The sequence below is a fragment of the Ranitomeya imitator genome, chromosome 1 (genome assembly GCF_032444005.1).
Source record: "Ranitomeya imitator isolate aRanImi1 chromosome 1, aRanImi1.pri, whole genome shotgun sequence".
Lineage (NCBI taxonomy): Eukaryota > Metazoa > Chordata > Amphibia > Anura > Dendrobatidae > Ranitomeya > Ranitomeya imitator.
Genome location: NC_091282.1, coordinates 144785310 through 144804874, shown reverse-complemented (window position 1 = coordinate 144804874; position 19565 = coordinate 144785310). Strand labels below are relative to the sequence as shown.

At 44.2% G+C, this 19565-nt stretch overlaps 1 long non-coding RNA gene across 1 annotated transcript; it reads left to right on the top strand.

Moving 5' to 3' along the window:
* The first annotated feature begins 2803 nt into the window (after positions 1–2803).
* LOC138657651 (uncharacterized) lies at positions 2804–18818 on the top strand. The gene is made up of 3 exons (XR_011317110.1): positions 2804–2821; positions 17543–17623; positions 17666–18818. It is a non-coding gene; the product is annotated as an uncharacterized lncRNA (long non-coding RNA).
* Positions 18819–19565: the final 747 nt, after the last annotated feature.

The window sequence follows — 19565 nt, the reverse complement described above, 5'->3', positions numbered from 1 at the left end:
TGGAGAAAGAATGGACAGGAAAAAAGTTCTCGCCAAAAGTGAGTGCAGACACTGATCAGTGATGGGTACAGCGGCTCAGTGTAGGACGCATGCACTGAGGTGGTGCAAAGGGGGGAGAATTTATTTTTTTCAGACCTGGGCAAATGTGAGCACGGGTGCTGATAAGTGATGTGAATCAATGATCAGTAGGGTTGAGCGACTTTTAGTTTTTTAGGGTCGAGTCGGGTTTCGCAAAAGTCGAGTCGAGTGAAATCGGCCGATTATCGCGAAAAGTCGGGGATCGACCGAAACACGAAACCCAATGCAAGTCAATGGGGAAGCATAGTCGGCAGTGAGTGGAGGCCAGGAAAACATGTACAGTGCCTATTTTAATGGCAAAAGCATCCATTCTTGTTACTGAAGCTTGTCAATCTTAATTTACCTTATAATAATAGTAAGGCATTGGAAATTGGGGGTCATTTGGCTAAAGTTGTGGGGGGTAGGGCTGGTTCAAGTATTTAGTGGGCCCAGGAAATCTGGACCACGTCACGGCACAGGAGCAGGGAGAGGTACGTATTTAAACTTTGCAAGTGCTGTGATCCTGAGCAAGCAGGGGGGCCCACTCGTTGGCATTGGCACTGGCACAGGGCCCCTCAAAGTACGGCAGTGTGTTTGCACGGCGGGGGCGCCTCCCACCGGCAGCGACACTTTTGCGTACTATGAGGGGCCCTGTGCCAGTGACGTCGCCAACGAGTTTCCCCCCACCCGATGAAGGAACCTGTACTTTCATCTGCACCTTCCTCTTTGTCCCCGTGTAAGGTGGTATGGTATGCGGGAAGGGGAACCTGACTTTCAGCAGGGTCACAATCTTGCTGTGTAGCATGCACGGGGAATGTAGCGTTATGGGTCAATGTACCAGCAGACTCATCTATCACTGGCTGGGCAATGGGCAGGATGAGGAGGAAACACAGATATAGGCCCAAAGAATAAAGTGGGCTAAATGCAGTTCAAAATTGGTAAAAGGACTAACCAGGGGGCATTGCTTTGTTCAGTGGAGTACAACTGTAATGAGAGGCTGACACAGTGAGTAGGCTCAAATCAGTAAGTAGGCTAAATGGAGTTTAAAATTGGTAACAGAAGTAAACAGGCGGCACTGGTTTGTTCAGTGTAGGAGAACATCAAGGAGCCGCAGACACCGTTAGTAGGGCCAACAAAACAAGTAGGCCAAATGCAGTGTTATATTAAAAACAATTTAACGACAGCCTGAAGATAGAAGCTAGGGAAAGGCAACCTGGAGAACACCTTGGAGCGGAAGACACCATTTGTAGAACCCAGACTGTTGTGAATTCTGCTCTTGGGTTCCCTCCAGTGGTTGTAGGTGGGAATGCAGTTGTCTCTGAGTCACAGTCCTGGCCAGGTGTATCTGCTAATTGCTGTTCTGACTGGGATATTTAAGTGTGCAGGATTCATTAGCCCTTGCCAGTTGTCAATGTTTCTTTGGAAGTATTGGATCTCTGCCTGGCCTCACACTTTTCTGAAGCACACTTGCTGTGTGCTTATTTTCAGTGCTGATCTTTTGTTTCTATTTGTCCAGCTTAGACTGTGTCAGTTGTTTTTCTCAGTCTGGTTGGATTCTCTGGAGTTGCAGTTATACTCTCCACATCTTTAGTTAGGTGGTGGAGTTTTGTATTTTTTGCTGTTGATATTTTTGTAGTATTTTTATGCTGACCGCTTAGTATCCCGTCCTGTCCTTTTCTATTTAGCTAGAAGTGGCCTCCTTTGTTATGCCTGTTTTCTGCCTGCGTGTGTCTTTTCCTCTCCAACTCACAGTTGATATAGAAGGTTTAATAGTTTGCCTTTAAGTGCCTCTTGCCTTTAATTGTTAGAATTACTAGAATCTGTTGATGCAGTAGTCTTAGTGTCTCCGCTTCAAGGAGACCATACTTCTTATCATGTATGTTCTCCATATTCAGTCACAACATGTTATTTGGTACATGAGAGATTAAAGGTCAGTATGACCCTGCGTGATGGTGGGGGCTACATGAATTGCATTGAGAATTACATTTGTTGTAAATGGTATAAAATATTGCTTTCTTGCTCTATTACTTCAGATAAAAGTGACTTGCTCACAGGATATGTGTGAGGTGTCTTTTTGTCTCCAAGCGCGCTTGTAAAATGACGGGCGTAACTCCACAATTTGGCCCTCACTGGTGATCTGTCAGCTGACGTTGGTCAGAACGAAAACAGCTATAACAGTTTTGGCGCCCGACCGGGGCCGTGTATCCAGCCTATTCGGAATCCGTATGGGGGAGCTTCTGGGAGATTGGACATGCAAAACACCAGCTGCAGCAAGGTGAGAAAAATTATTCTTACAAACCTGTTTTGCACTTGCAATCTCTCATCTGGATCTCTCCATACCTCTGGGTAAAAGGCTGCGAACATGGTTCAAAGAATCCACATCACCAGTGAGTTTTGTGTTTTGTCTATTTATGTCCGTATGAGAGTTGAATAATAGAGTTATAAGATGATAATTGTTATCTGTATCATTTGTCAGTATCCTAATTGGTTGTGTATTTGCGTAGTGTGTAATACAGAGCTGGGATAGACTCTGTGCAGTGTTGTTATTTCGGTCATTTTGGATTGGCAGTACATTATATGAAGCTGTATTTTGTATTAGGGCCGTGGTTTTTGTTGTTTGGCCTTAAAGTGCTTTCAGAGTGTCAGTGGACACTGCTGCAGTTTTTGTTATATAGAGTTGTGTTAATTCCAAAGTGCAAAATGGGCAGGCTGTGTGAGCCTTGTATGTATGTATGTCTATGAGAAACTCTGAATGAGATGACAGGTGAGTAAATAAGTATAAGGGATAAATAAGTAAATCCCTGATTGATGAGGGGTTCCGTTAGGTGTGGTCCTCTGTATGTGACAGAAGACATTATTCAGCGCAGTTTGAGCTGAATTAGGTGGAGTGATTGAGATAAGGGATTTTCTTCTTGTAAAAATCAACTGAAAGTGAAAGGAAAAGAAACAACAATCCCTGAATGAGCATGTATGTATGAGTGATCACATAAGTATAATTACTTATCTAACTGTTGTTAATTGTCCAGGACGAATGAGTTGTGGATATTTTAATGTACATTTAATTTACAACTGAGATTCAGTGAAACCCGTGTTATATATGGTTTGACATTGGATAGGTTTCTATATGTGTTTTGGCCGGACGCGGTCAGAATCAGCTTATTCAAGTTATGCAGTGATCTGCATGTATAGAGAAACTGTTTTTAATTCTGAGAGAATGAATGTTTTGTAGAGGTTAAGTCTGAAAACTGCTGCATTCTGTTTCTGTGTGTGTAAGACTCACCAAGCTCTTATCAGCGCTGATGGGAGGGGTAAGCTGAGCCCCTGCGCGACTTGCTTGACATTTCTCCCTTTTGTGCTGTGGGCCAGAGGAAGGGGGGCCACATAGCTGCAATCTAAAGTTTCTCTGTCTTTGGTTTAGTACACGCTGAGAGATTTGTGTTTAAAGCAATAAGTACTGTAGGTATTGAAGAAAAAGGGAATGTTGTACAATTGAAGTTGGAATTTGAAAGTGAAAGAATTGTGCCTATTTTAGAGGAAACTTAAAGTGATTGAAAAGATTGGTAAAAGATTCACCTGCTTCAAGTTGAGTGATTGATATAGCAAATTGAGGATCAACAGAGGAGGTAGCCAACTGCACGGCTGATGTAGTAGGTGGTGTAACCTGCTACAGTCAGCCTACGGCAAATTGGTGGTGTAACCTTGCCGTTCCATGGAGCTGTGCTAGCCAGCTGATCTACCGAGTGGTAGGTGGTGTAACCTGCTCGCTAGAATCCTTTAGGTCTACCGAGTGGTAGGTGGTGTAACCTGCTCGCTAAACCTTGACACTCACTCTGACTTGTCACGTGTTGCAACCCTGGTTTAAGGCAAGGCACACTAATAAAGGGCATTTTTAGAGGTGAGTGTCTGAGCGGATAAGTTGAAGCCATGGGCAACTTCTTCTGTGTGCAGTCAGGGCCCCCAATGGGATCCAGAACCGCTATAGAGATTGTAAGAGACAGAGAAGGAAAGGAAGCAGTGAAAGATGTGAGACCAATATTGAAACAGGCAAAAATGCCAGTGAGTGGATGGATGTTTGGATGTTCAAAAAGGCACAAACAAATGAGGAAAATAGCATGTGAATAAATGGCATATGAGAGAGTGCAGCAGGACGGAAGTAAGGTGTGTTATGAATGTTTTGATGCTCAAAAGTCCGACTATGACCGACACATTACTGCTACGGTCATACCTTTGTATAACCAGAGACCAAGACAAGACAGATGGACTTGTAAACATTGCGGTCAGACAAACCCAGACTGGAGAAATACTTGTATGATCTGTGATGTAACCCAACCTAAGTGAATTACACTGAATCCTCTCCAGACAAGATCACATGTAGTGACATAAGAAGCTGACACAGGTTAGTGGGTAGTGGGGACATTAACTTTTGGGAGTAAGCTGACAGTAATCCTTTTGGGAAGGAGCTGTAGACCAGCATGTCATGTCACCCCCACCACCAGAGAACCAACCACATCAGGTAGTGTAAGACAGATACAGGAGTATTATCCCTTGAAGCCCTCTGACTAGCTAGCTACGCTAAAACAATTGGCTGACCCTGAGAACAAACCTTTCCCATTTTACAGACAAAGACAATATGATGGACGTATAAGTGCACCTGAGCAGACCTAGAGAGTTGGTGAGCACCAAAGCAGGTGACGTACTAGGATGCAAATTAAGACTTTTACAGATGTGACTAAAGGAGAGAGAGTAGAGATGTACTCTGGACGGTTACAGCTGAAATGGGCAGACATGGGGTACAGTCCAGTAAACCCACTCGATGTTAAAATATTGGTAAATACATTCATTGACGGTATGACAAAAGGCTTATGAGACGCAGTACAGACAGCCAGACCTAAATGGGGAAATGTAGATCCAAAGACCTCCTAAAGGTTGCTAAAGGAGTTGAAGAAACTAGGACAATAAGACGACGTGTCATGTATGCTGGAAAACGAGGAAAACAGTAGAGACGTAGTAAGGGACCTAAGGACTTAGAAACAGTGAAGTGCTGGAATTGTGGAGAAAATGGACACTCAGACCAATCTTCCACCTCCTTCACCTTCAGACTAGGAAACTGACAACCCAGTGACAAATGTGTGCCCTGTTCTTGTCCCCTCCGGACCTGGTCCTGCCTTGATGACCACCATACCAATGCTGGGAGGGAAATAGACAGAATTCTTGACCGACACTGGGGCAGCTGGGACTAGTACACAAAGGCTTGATACTGCCAGACATGATTACTGACGAGACTGTGGAATACGTGAGGGTAGGGGGACAAGCGACTGAAGCCCCTATGACTAAACAAGAAAAGACTAGAGTCACGAGACAGCCAAGAGGTGCTTACAAACTTATTGTTAGTGACAATACCCCTATGAATTTGCTGGGAGCGGAGTTGAGTGCTGTCTAGGCACTATACAGTGCTCTCCTGAGGGTATTACAGTCACAAGTCCACTTTTCATATAAACACTTGTGGCAGAGGAACGCCAGGGTCTTCCACGTGCACATTATACCACAGGTAAATCATGCCCTATTGTAGTTACACTTAATTGCATTCATTTGCCAGTTTTAGTAGTTTCCTTACACAAGATGGTATAGTTACTGTGTATTTCTAGGTTGTCTTCATATGATATATAGTTTTTTAGCCATTCATTATATTGGCTCAAACCATAGTCACTGTTTATTTGTCTTTTCCAGTTCTTATATCTTATCGCAAGCAACTGGCATTGATATTTGCCATTTTTCAAATCCCTTCTTTTTGTATTCGGAACTGTTAGTTATGGATTTATATAGGGCTGCTACTTTCTTAGAATAAGCTTGTGCTTTGCTGTGGCCTATGGCATTGTGCTCCCCCGTTTTATGACTCAGTATCTTTCGTAATTATATATATATAATTTTCTTTTGGTAACATTTTGTGAATCAAATTTAGTTTTTTTTTATGGGGTACTCTACCCAATCAAATACGGGTATAAATATTTGGACATTAATGTGTGACTTATATAAACACTTGTGTAATATTGCAGAAATGGTGTATATGGCAGAGTAGTGAAAGTAACACCTGACACCAGAATGTCTGAGGACAGGGAAAAGAGTCAGGTACCAGACACCGTTTGGGCAAGGGGAAAATCTGATATGGGTCGGCTGCCCATTCCCCCTGTCATGATAAATCAAGAGAAGGAACCACTCCTCTTTGGTTAAGGCAATACCCCTTAAGTCTAGTCAAATCAATGGCCCTGAGCAGGGATATTAAAGAGTATGTTAAGGCAGGGGTTCTAGTGCAGAGATATTCCCCCTGCAACACCCCTTTGTATCCCATTAAGAAAAAAAGGACCCAAGGGTTCCCCTGACACTTACAGAATAGTTCATGACTAACGAGCTATTAATGATGTTACAGTGAGTGTGACCTCAACTGTCCCTAATACACACACCGTACGGTCACAGATCCCCGCGACGTCAAAATGTTTCACAGTTATTAACATAGTAACATAGTAACATAGTTAGTAAGGCCGAAAAAAAACATTTGTCCATCCAGTTCAGCCTATATTCCATCATAATAAGTACCCAGATCTACGTCCTTCTACAGAACCTAATAATTGTATGATACAATATTGTTCTGCTCCAGGAAGACATCCAGGCCTCTCTTGAACCCCTCGACTGAGTTCGCCATCACCACCTCCTCAGGCAAGCAATTCCAGATTCTCACTGCCCTAACAGTAAAGAATCCTCTTCTATGTTGGTGGAAAAACCTTCTCTCCTCCAGACGCAAAGAATGCCCCCTTGTGCCCGTCACCTTCCTTGGTATAAACAGATCCTCAGCGAGATATTTGTATTGTCCCCTTATATACTTATACATGGTTATTAGATCGCCCCTCAGTCGTCTTTTTTCTAGACTAAATAATCCTAATTTCGCTAATCTATCTGGGTATTGTAGTTCTCCCATCCCCTTTATTAATTTTGTTGCCCTCCTTTGTACTCTCTCTAGTTCCATTATATCCTTCTTGAGCACCGGTGCCCAAAACTGGACACAGTACTCCATGTGCGGTCTAACTAGGGATTTGTACAGAGGCAGTATAATGCTCTCATCATGTGTATCCAGACCTCTTTTAATGCACCCCATGATCCTGTTTGCCTTGGCAGCTGCTGCCTGGCACTGGCTGCTCCAGGTAAGTTTATCATTAACTAGGATCCCCAAGTCCTTCTCCCTGTCAGATTTACCCAGTGGTTTCCCGTTCAGTGTGTAATGGTGATATTGATTCCCTCTTCCCATGTGTATAACCTTACATTTATCATTGTTAAACCTCATCTGCCACCTTTCATCCCAAGTTTCCAACTTATCCAGATCCATCTGTAGCAGAATACTATCTTCTCTTGTATTAACTGCTTTACATAGTTTTGTATCATCTGCAAATATCGATATTTTACTGTGTAAACCTTCTACCAGATCATTAATGAATATGTTGAAGAGAACAGGTCCCAATACTGACCCCTGCGGTACCTGTTATGGCTGGCAATCAGGCAACACAGCGTGCAGTAATCAGCGCACATACAGAGATCTGGCAATAACCAAAAACAATAGGACGAGCTCTGAGACGTGGAATCTCTGTAGACTGCAGTACCTGATCTATCCTCACACAACTATAAGCAGCAGTGGATTGCGCCTAACAACTACCTATGCAACTCGGCACTGCCTGAGGAGCTGACTAGCCTGAAGATAGAAATACAAGCCTGACTTACCTCAGAGAAATACCCCAAAGGAATAGGCAGCCCCCCACATATAATGACTGTTAGCAAGATGAAAAGACAAACGTAGGAATGAAATAGATTCAGCAAAGTGAGGCCCGATATTCTAGACAGAGCGAGGATAGCAAAGAGAACTATGCAGTCTACAAAAAACCCTAAAACGAAAACCACGCAAAGGGGCAAAAAGACCCACCGTGCCGAACTAACAGCACGGCGGTGCACCCCTCTGCTTCTCAGAGCTTCCAGCAAAAGACAATAGCAAGCTGGACAGAAAAAACAGAAAACAAACTAGAAGCACTTATCTAGCAGAGCAGCAGGCCCAAGGAAAGATGCAGTAGCTCAGATCCAACACTGGAACATTGACAAGGAGCAAGGAAGACAGACTCAGGTGGAGCTAAATAGCAAGGCAGCCAACGAGCTCACCAAAACACCTGAGGGAGGAAGCCCAGAGACTGCAATACCACTTGTGACCACAGAAGTGAACTCAGCCACAGAATTCACAACAGTACCCCCCCCTTGAGGAGGGGTCACCGAACCCTCACCAGAACCCCCAGGCCGACCAGGATGAGCCACATGAAAGGCACGAACAAGATCTGGGGCATGGACATCAGAGGCAAAAACCCAGGAATTATCTTCCTGAGCATAACCCTTCCATTTGACCAGATACTGGAGTTTCCGTCTAGAGACACGAGAATCCAAAATCTTCTCCACAATATACTCCAATTCCCCCTCCACCAAAACAGGGGCAGGAGGCTCCACAGATGGAACCATAGGTGCCACGTATCTCCTCAACAACGACCTATGGAATACATTATGTATGGAAAAGGAGTCTGGGAGGGTCAGACGAAAAGACACCGGATTGAGAATCTCAGAAATCCTATACGGACCAATAAAACGAGGTTTAAATTTAGGAGAGGAAACCTTCATAGGAATATGACGAGAAGATAACCAAACCAAATCCCCAACACGAAGTCGGGGTCCCACACGGCGTCTGCGATTAGCGAAAAGCTGAGCCTTCTCCTGGGACAAGGTCAAATTGTCCACTACCTGAGTCCAGATCTGCTGCAACCTGTCCACCACAGAATCCACACCAGGACAGTCCGAAGACTCAACCTGTCCTGAAGAGAAACGAGGATGGAACCCAGAATTGCAGAAAAATGGAGAGACCAAGGTAGCCGAGCTGGCCCGATTATTAAGGGCGAACTCAGCCAACGGCAAAAATGACACCCAATCATCCTGGTCAGCGGAAACAAAACATCTCAGATATGTTTCCAAGGTCTGATTGGTTCGTTCGGTCTGGCCATTAGTCTGAGGATGGAAGGCCGAGGAGAAAGATAGGTCAATGCCCATCCTACCACAAAAGGCTCGCCAGAACCTCGAGACAAACTGGGAACCTCTGTCAGAAACAATATTCTCAGGAATGCCATGTAAACGAACCACATGCTGGAAGAACAAAGGCACCAAATCAGAGGAGGAAGGCAATTTAACCAAGGGCACCAGATGGACCATTTTAGAAAAGCGATCACAGACCACCCAAATGACCGACATTTTTTGAGAAACGGGAAGGTCAGAAATGAAATCCATCGAAATATGTGTCCAAGGCCTCTTCGGGACCGGCAAGGGCAAAAGCAACCCACTGGCACGTGAACAGCAGGGCTTAGCCCTAGCACAAATTCCACAGGACTGCACAAAAGCACGCACATCCCGTGACAGAGATGGCCACCAGAAGGATCTAGCAACCAACTCCCTGGTACCAAAGATTCCTGGATGACCGGCCAGCACCGAACAATGAAGTTCAGAGATAACTTTACTAGTCCACCTATCAGGGACGAACAGTTTCTCGGCCGGACAACGATCAGGTTTATTAGCCTGAAATTTCTGCAACACTCTCCGCAAATCAGGGGAGATGGCAGACACAATGACTCCTTCCTTGAGGATACTCGCCGGCTCAGATAACCCCGGAGAGTCGGGCACAAAACTCCTAGACAGAGCATCCGCCTTCACATTTTTAGAGCCCGGAAGGTATGAAATCACAAAATCAAAACGAGCAAAAAATAATGACCAACGGGCCTGTCTAGGATTCAAGCGCTTGGCAGACTCGAGATAAGTCAAGTTCTTATGATCAGTCAATACCACCACGCGATGCTTAGCACCCTCAAGCCAATGACGCCACTCCTCGAATGCCCACTTCATGGCCAGCAACTCTCGGTTGCCCACATCATAATTACGCTCAGCAGCAGAAAATTTCCTGGAAAAGAAAGCACATGGTTTGAACACTGAGCAACCAGAACCTCTCTGTGACAAAACCGCCCCTGCACCAATCTCAGAAGCATCAACCTCGACCTGGAACGGAAGAGAAACATCAGGTTGACACAACACAGGGGCACAGCAAAAACGACGCTTCAACTCCTGAAAAGCTTCCACGGCAGCAGAAGACCAATTAACCAAATCAGCACCCTTCTTGGTCAAATCGGTCAATGGTCTGGCAATGCTAGAAAAATTACAGATGAAGCGACGATAAAAATTAGCAAAGCCCAGGAATTTCTGCAGACTTTTTAGAGATGTCGGCTGAGTCCAATCCTGGATGGCCTGAACCTTAACCGGATCCATCTCGATAGTAGAAGGGGAAAAGATGAACCCCAAAAATGAAACTTTCTGCACACCGAAGAGACACTTTGATCCCTTCACGAACAAGGAATTAGCACGCAGTACCTGGAAAACCATTCTGACTTGCTTCACATGAGACTCCCAATCATCTGAGAAGATCAAAATGTCATCCAAGTAAACAATCAAGAATTTATCCAGATACTCACGGAAAATGTCATGCATAAAAGACTGAAAAACAGATGGAGCATTGGCAAGTCCGAACGGCATCACCAGATACTCAAAATGACCCTCGGGCGTATTAAATGCCGTTTTCCATTCATCTCCCTGCCTAATTCTAACCAGATTATACGCACCACGAAGATCAATCTTAGTAAACCAACTAGCCCCCTTAATCCGAGCAAACAAGTCAGAAATCAATGGCAAGGGATACTGAAACTTAACAGTGATCTTATTAAGAAGGCGGTAATCAATACACGGTCTTAGCGAACCATCCTTCTTGGCTACAAAAAAGAACCCTGCTCCCAATGGTGACGACGATGGGCGAATATGTCCCTTCTCCAGGGACTCCTTCACATAACTGCGCATAGCGGTGTGTTCAGGTACGGACAAATTAAATAAACGACCCTTAGGGAATTTACTACCAGGAATCAAATCGATAGCACAATCACAATTCCTATGCGGAGGTAGGGCATCAGACTTGGACTCTTCAAATACATCCTGAAAGTCCGACAAGAACTCTGGGATGTCAGAAGGAATGGATGACGAAATAGACAAAAATGGAACATCACCATGTACTCCCTGACAACCCCAGCTGGTTACCGACATAGAGTTCCAATCCAATACTGGATTATGGGTTTGTAGCCATGGCAACCCCAACACGACCACATCATGCAAATTATGCAGTACCAGAAAGCGAATAACTTCCTGATGTGCAGGAGCCATGCACATGGTCAGCTGGGCCCAGTACTGAGGCTTATTCTTGGCCAAAGGTGTAGCATCAATTCCTCTCAACGGAATAGGACACCGCAAAGGCTCCAAGAAAAATCCACAACGTTTAGCATAATCCAAATCCATCAGATTCAGGGCAGCGCCTGAATCCACAAACGCCATGACAGAATACGATGACAAAGAGCACATTAAGGTAATGGACAAAAGGAATTTGGACTGTACAGTACCAATAACGGCAGAGCTATCGAACCGCCTAGTGCGTTTAGGACAATTAGAAATAGCATGAGTAGAATCACCACAATAGAAACACAGTCTGTTCAGACGTCTGTGTTCTTGCCGTTCTACTTTAGTCATAGTCCTGTCGCACTGCATAGGCTCAGGTTTACTCTCAGGCAGTACCGCCAGATGGTGCACAGATTTACGCTCGCGCAAGCGACGACCGATCTGAATGGCCAAGGACATAGACTCATTCAAACCAGCAGGCATAGGAAATCCCACCATTACATCCTTAAGAGCTTCAGAGAGACCCTTTCTGAACAAAGCCGCTAGTGCAGATTCATTCCACAGAGTGAGTACTGACCATTTCCTAAATTTCTGACAATATACTTCTACATCATCCTGACCCTGGCATAAAGCCAGCAGATTTTTCTCAGCCTGATCCACTGAATTAGGCTCATCGTAAAGCAATCCGAGCGCCAGGAAAAATGCATCAACATTACTCAATGCAGAATCTCCTGGTGCAAGAGAAAACGCCCAGTCCTGTGGGTCGCCGCGCAAAAAAGAAATAATAATCAAAACCTGTTGAATAGGATTACCAGAAGAATGAGGTTTCAAGGCCAAAAATAGCTTACAATTATTTCTGAAGCTCAGGAACTTAGTTCTGTCACCAAAAAACAAATCAGGAATCGGAATTCTTGGTTCTAGCATCGATTTCTGATCAATAGTATCTTGAATCTTTTGTACATTTACAACGAGATTATCCATTGAGGAGCACAGAGCCTGAATATCCATGTCCACAGCTGTGTCCTGAAGCACTCTAATGTCTAGGGGAAAAAAAAGACTGAAGACAGAGCTAAGAAAAAAAAATGATGTCAGGATTTCTTTTTTCCCTCTATTGGGAATCATTGGTGTGGCTCCTTGTACTGTTATGGCTGGCAATCAGGCAACACAGCGTGCAGTAATCAGCGCACATACAGAGATCTGGCAATAACCAAAAACAATAGGACGAGCTCTGAGACGTGGAATCTCTGTAGACTGCAGTACCTGATCTATCCTCACACAACTATAAGCAGCAGTGGATTGCGCCTAACAACTACCTATGCAACTCGGCACTGCCTGAGGAGCTGACTAGCCTGAAGATAGAAATACAAGCCTGACTTACCTCAGAGAAATACCCCAAAGGAATAGGCAGCCCCCCACATATAATGACTGTTAGCAAGATGAAAAGACAAACGTAGGAATGAAATAGATTCAGCAAAGTGAGGCCCGATATTCTAGACAGAGCGAGGATAGCAAAGAGAACTATGCAGTCTACAAAAAACCCTAAAACGAAAACCACGCAAAGGGGCAAAAAGACCCACCGTGCCGAACTAACAGCACGGCGGTGCACCCCTCTGCTTCTCAGAGCTTCCAGCAAAAGACAATAGCAAGCTGGACAGAAAAAACAGAAAACAAACTAGAAGCACTTATCTAGCAGAGCAGCAGGCCCAAGGAAAGATGCAGTAGCTCAGATCCAACACTGGAACATTGACAAGGAGCAAGGAAGACAGACTCAGGTGGAGCTAAATAGCAAGGCAGCCAACGAGCTCACCAAAACACCTGAGGGAGGAAGCCCAGAGACTGCAATACCACTTGTGACCACAGAAGTGAACTCAGCCACAGAATTCACAACAGGTACCCCACTGGTCACAGCGACCCAGTTAGAGACTATACCATTTATAACCACCCTCTGCTTTCTATCACTAAGCCAGTTACTAACCCATTTACACACATTTTCCCCCAGACCAAGCATTCTCATTTTGTGTACCAACCTCTTGTGCGGCACGGTATCAAACGCTTTGGAAAAATCGAGATATACCACGTCCAATGACTCACCGTGGTCCAGTCTATAGCTTACCTCTTCATAAAAACCGATTAGATTGGTTTGACAGGAGCGATTTCTCATAAACCCATGCTGATATGGAGTTAAACAGTTATTCTCATTGAGATAATCCAGAATAACATCCCTCAGAAACCCTTCAAATATTTTACCAACAATAGAGGTTAGACTTACTGGCCTATAATTTCCAGGTTCACTTTTAGAGCCCTTTTTGAATATTGGCACCACATTTGCTATGCGCCAGTCCTGCGGAACAGACCCTGTCGCTATAGAGTCACTAAAAATAAGAAATAATGGTTTATCTATTACATTACTTAGTTCTCTTAGTACTCGTGGGTGTATGCCATCCGGACCCGGAGATTTATCTATTTTAATCTTATTTAGCCGGTTTCGCACCTCTTCTTGGGTTAGATTGGTGACCCTTAATATAGGGTTTTCATTGTTTCTTGGGATTTCACCTAGCATTTCATTTTCCACCGTGAATACCGTGGAGAAGAAGGTGTTTAATATGTTAGCTTTTTCCTCGTCATCTACAACCATTCTTTCCTCACTATTTTTTAAGGGGCCTACATTTTCAGTTTTTATTCTTTTACTATTGATATAGTTGAAGAACAGTTTGGGATTAGTTTTACTCTCCTTAGCAATGTGCTTCTCTGTTTCCTTTTTGGCAGCTTTAATTAGTTTTTTAGATAAAGTATTTTTCTCCCTATAGTTTTTTAGAGCTTCAATGGTGCCATCCTGCTTTAGTAGTGCAAATGCTTTCTTTTTACTGTTAATTGCCTGTCTTACTTCTTTGTTTAGCCACATTGGGTTTTTCCTATTTCTAGTCCTTTTATTCCCACAAGGTATAAACCGCTTACACTGCCTATTTAGGATGTTCTTAAACATTTCCCATTTATTATCTGTATTCTCATTTCTGAGGATATTGTCCCAGTCTACCAGATTAAGGGCATCTCTAAGCTGTTCAAACTTTGCCTTCCTAAAGTTCAATGTTTTTGTGACTCCCTGACAAGTCCCCCTAGTGAAAGACAGGTGAAACTGCACAATATTGTGGTCGCTATTTCCTAAATGCCCAACCACCTGCAGATTTGTTATTCTGTCAGGTCTATTAGATAGTATTAGGTCTAAAAGTGCTGCTCCTCTGGTTGGATTCTGCACCAATTGTGAAAGATAATTTTTCTTGGTTATTAGCAGAAACCTGTTGCCTTTATGGGTTTCACAGGTTTCTGTTTCCCAGTTAATATCCGGGTAGTTAAAGTCCCCCATAACCAGGACCTCATTATGGGTTGCAGCTTCATCTATCTGCTTTAGAAGTAGACTTTCCATGCTTTCTGTTATATTTGGGGGTTTGTAACAGACCCCAATGAGAATTTTGTTACCATTTTTCCCTCCATGAATTTCAACCCATATGGACTCGACATCCTCATTCCCTTCGCTAATATCCTCCCTTAAAGTGGACTTTAGACAAGACTTTACATAGAGACAAACCCCTCCCCTATTCCCCTATTCCCTTCGCTAATATCCTCCCTTAAAGTGGACTTTAGACAAGACTTTACATAGAGACAAACCCCTCCCCTATTGATTTGGCAAATGCATTCTTCTGTGTACCACTGCACTCTGACTGTCAGTATCTTTTTGTCTTTCACTCACGAAGGTAAACAATACTGTTGGACGGTCCTCCCACAAAGGGGGAAAGAACTCCCCAACCATCTATTCAACAGCGATGGCAGGGATTCTTGAGCAATGGCAACCACCTCATCCACAGATTGTACTACTACAGTACGTGGATGATCTCTTGCTCTGCTGCCCGGACCAGATGTCTACAGTTTCCTTGCTGTGTTTTTGGCAGAAAAGGGTTGCAGAGTCTCACGTGATTGCAAACAAAAGGTGACATTTTTAGGACATTGTATTGCTGAAGGTACAAGACACCTGACTGAAGACAGAAAACAGGCAATACAAATCTCCCTTTACCCAGGTCACACCAGCATCTATGCACTTTTCTAGGTTTGGTGACCTACTGTAGGCCTTGGATAAGGTCTGCTTCACAAATGATGCACCCACTCTATGACTGTTTGCCATCAGACCCCTACAATCTCACTCAAGAAGCAATTGATTCCTTCCACTCTCTCAAGCTGCTCATTGTGTCAGACATTCCAAACTATGATCAGCCATTTTTCTTATTTTGCACAGAGCAGGGTGGACATGCTACCGCAGTACTGACACTACAGCATGGAAAGAAACAGAGACCGATAGCTTACTACTTAGCACAATTAGACCCTGTGATTAGAGGGTCTTCTACGTGTGTACATGCTGTAAGAGCTGCTGTATTACTGAAAGGCATGTGAGATCACACTGACTTTTTCTTTTTGACAATTTGTTCCCCACGTGACATTAATGCCATACTCGTACAAGTTCAACCAAAACACCTGTCTAAGATCAGACAGATCAGACTCGAATGTGCCCTAATACTAATTCCTGAATACGTCACCCTCAAAAGACATAATGTTCTGAATCCAGCCACTCATCTGCCTGTGGATTCAGAAAAGGGGGAATTGGTGACAGCATTGGGAGGTGGGAAAGAGAACATGACATGACGTTGACATGACGCACGAACATGACTGCATAGGAACTGATGAGTCAGGAGACAGTGCGTTTTACATATGTTCGTGGGAAGAAAAAAAAACCTGTTCCTAATGCATATTTTGAGGTTTTTTATTTTTGTAGATGGCTCCAGATACCACCAGAATGAGCGACTCTACATTGGATATGCAGTAGTATCCTCACATGAGGTAATCCGAGCTGAACCACTCGCTCCTCACATGTCGGTGCAGGAGGCAGAGTTGAAGGCACTCACTGAGGCGTGTAGAGTTGCTGCAGGTAAAGTCGCTAACAGTTACACAGATTCGAATTGTGCATGGGGAATATCCCATGATTATTGCCCTATCTGGAGAAGCAGAGCGTTTCTTACATCAGCCGGTAAGCCCATTAAAAACGTAGAGCTGGTGAAACAATTAGTGGAGGCATTGACGTTATCAGTCCAGGTTGGCATCGTCAAGGTAAAAGCACACACGGACAGTGACTCTGTGGAGGAAAAGGGCAACAGGAGGACAGACGAGGCTGCTAAAGTAGCAGCAATGCGGCCTAGGGAGCAGTGGACGGTGGCGGGGAGTCAGCGTATTCCAGCCACACTGAGCCTAGATGTCCTGAAATCCCTCCAGCTGCCCAAACAGAGAAGGAACACTGGGAGAATGGGAGCTGAGCTGAACTCAGAAAGAGTATGGGAGAATCAGGATAAATCGTATATACCAAGATCCCTGCTCCCAATCATGGCGCAAGCAACACAAGATGCCTTCTGCATCGCTCCAGGTTTCAGTTACGCAGCCACAAAGCTCGTACAGTCATGCCTCATCTGTGCACAGCACAACCCAAGTAAAACAGTAAAAATCCCTAAGAAAGCGACACCCAGGCCTCTCTACCCGTTTCAGAGACTGCAGACTGGCTACATACAGCTACCCAAGGTAGGAGTGTGTGAAAAATGTCCTAGTATGTGTAGATCTCTTCTCTGGTTGGCTGGAAGCCTATCTGGTAAAATGTGCAAATACTAAAGCGACTGCAGACAAACTGATGAAAGAACTGATCTGCAGGTATGGTGTCCTAGAAACCATAGACAGCGATAGGGACACACTCTTCACGGGAGAAATAATGAGGGAAGTCATGCAGGTCCTGGGAGTACAGCAAGCATATCATGCACCATATAGACCACAAAGTAGTGGGAAAGTGATGAGACTAAATGGGACACTTAAACTGGAAAATAAAAGGCCATGGCAGACAAAGGAAAGAGCGGGGTAGAGTGCTTGTCTCTTGCACTCTTGTCAGTCAGACACACTCCAAATAGAAAGACAGGCTTGTGTCCTTTTGAAGTCCTGTTTAGTAGTTTGCCAGAGGCTGGTCTGTACTTCCTACAGGTGCTACAAAAGCAACACGGTGCTATGACAGCCCATGTCCAGGCCTTACAGAAAAGACTTAATGTGGTGCATAAACATGTGTTTTCATCCATTCCAGATCCTAATGCCAGTGCAGACGTATATCAGCTGAATCCAGGTGATTGGTGGTCATACACAGACGTACATCAGCTGAATCCAGGTGATTGGTGGTCATACACAGATGTACATCAGCTGAATCCAGGTGATTGGTGGTTATACACAGACACGTGAGAAGGAGCCTAGATCCACGGTTTGACGGCCCGTTTTAAAGTCCAGCTGACCACATTCACCTCAGGGAAACTTGAGGGAAAGCCCACCTGGATCCATGCCAGTCACTGCAAAAAGATCTTTTCACCAGCAGAATGACTGTTGTCCTAATCACCTTGCTGGCTGTGGTAGGATGTTTGCATCTTACAGAGACACTGGATAAACAAACTTATTCAACATCTTGCTTTTCTTATAAAAGACGCGGAAGGACAAAAACTGCTGGACTGTTGGATCTGTGCACACAGCCCAGTATCTGCAAGGACTATCCTGTACTTAGCCTTACCCCAGGAGCCAAGGAAGGTATTAGCACCTCACTGCATGCAGGACTATCCTGTACTTAGCCTTACCCCAGGAGCCAAGGAAGGTATTAGCACCTCACTGCATGCACAAGTGAGACTTGGACTCAGATTTTCGTGGTTCCTTAAGGCTCTTAATGAGACTAATACAATATAGAGACTCCTTTTTAAATCCAGCCAATTGGCTTAGCGGCCTAGCGGGATGGATTATTTTTGGTATTTTACAGACTTGTATGCAAATTTTGTTGCTTTGCTTATTGTTTTATGTAGCCATAAAAGCGCTAATATATGTATTACCTAAGCTATGGAATAATGTATGTGTAGAAAAAAACCCTAAGGCTGAACCTTCTGTAGTATATCATATGCCCCGTATGGCCACTGTTGACTGGGGAGGTGAGTGTCCACACTGAGGGTGGATGGGTGAAGCAGGTAGGAAGTCCCCTTGTGGGTATTAGACCCATGAGACAGTAGCTCCTTTGTGGACATCATCTGACCCCGTAGCAGAGGTTATACCATTTACAAAAGGGGGAAATTGATATAGAAGGGTTAATAGTTTGCCTTTAAGTGCCTTTTGCCTTTAATTGTTAGAATTACTAGAATCTGTTGATGCAGTAGTCTTAGTGTCTCCGCTTCAAGGAGACCATACTTCTTATCATGTATGTTCTCCATATTCAGTCACAACATGTTATTTGGTACGTGAGAGATTAAAGGTCAGTATGACCCTGGGTGATGGTGGGGGCTACATGAATTGCATTGAGAATTACATTTGTTGTAAATGGTATAAAATATTGCTTTCTTGCTCTATTACTTCAGATAAAAGTGACTTGCTCACAGGATATGTGTGAGGTGTCTTTTTGTCTCCAAGCGCGCTTGTAAAATGACGGGCGTAACTCCACAATTTGGCCCTCACTGGTGATCTGTCAGCTGACGTTGGTCAGAACGAAAACAGCTATAACACAGTCATTATTTGTGAGGGGCTGCCTATCCTTTGGGGGTCTACTCTGAGGCAAGATAGTTTTCCTATTTCCATCTTTAGGGGTATTTAGTCCTCCGGCTGTGTCGAGGTGTCTAGGTTTTGTTAGGCACACCCCACGGCTACTTCTAGTTGCGGTGATAAGATCAGGGTTTGTGGTCAGTATAGTTACCACCTACTCCAGTGAAGGTTTTCATGCTGCTCCAAGGCCACCTGATCATAACAGTACAACTGGCCAACAATGAGTTAAATGCATCTCAGAAGAAGGGAGGAAAGGTCTTGAGCCATTTTTATTTCTTCAGTCTGTTTCGTCTTCTCCCTCTTTATCTCTGGGTGGCTGAAGAGCCTTGTGCTAGCATGAATGTTCAGGAATTAACTTCTCGTGTAGACCAGCTTGCTGCTAGGATACAGGTTATTTCTGATTATATTGTTCAGACTCCTGCTTTAGAACCGAAGATTCCTACTCCTGATTTGTTTTTTGGTGACAGGTCCAAATTTTTGAGTTTTAAAAACAACTGTAAACTGTTTTTTGCATTGAAACATCGATCCTCCGGTGATTCCATTCA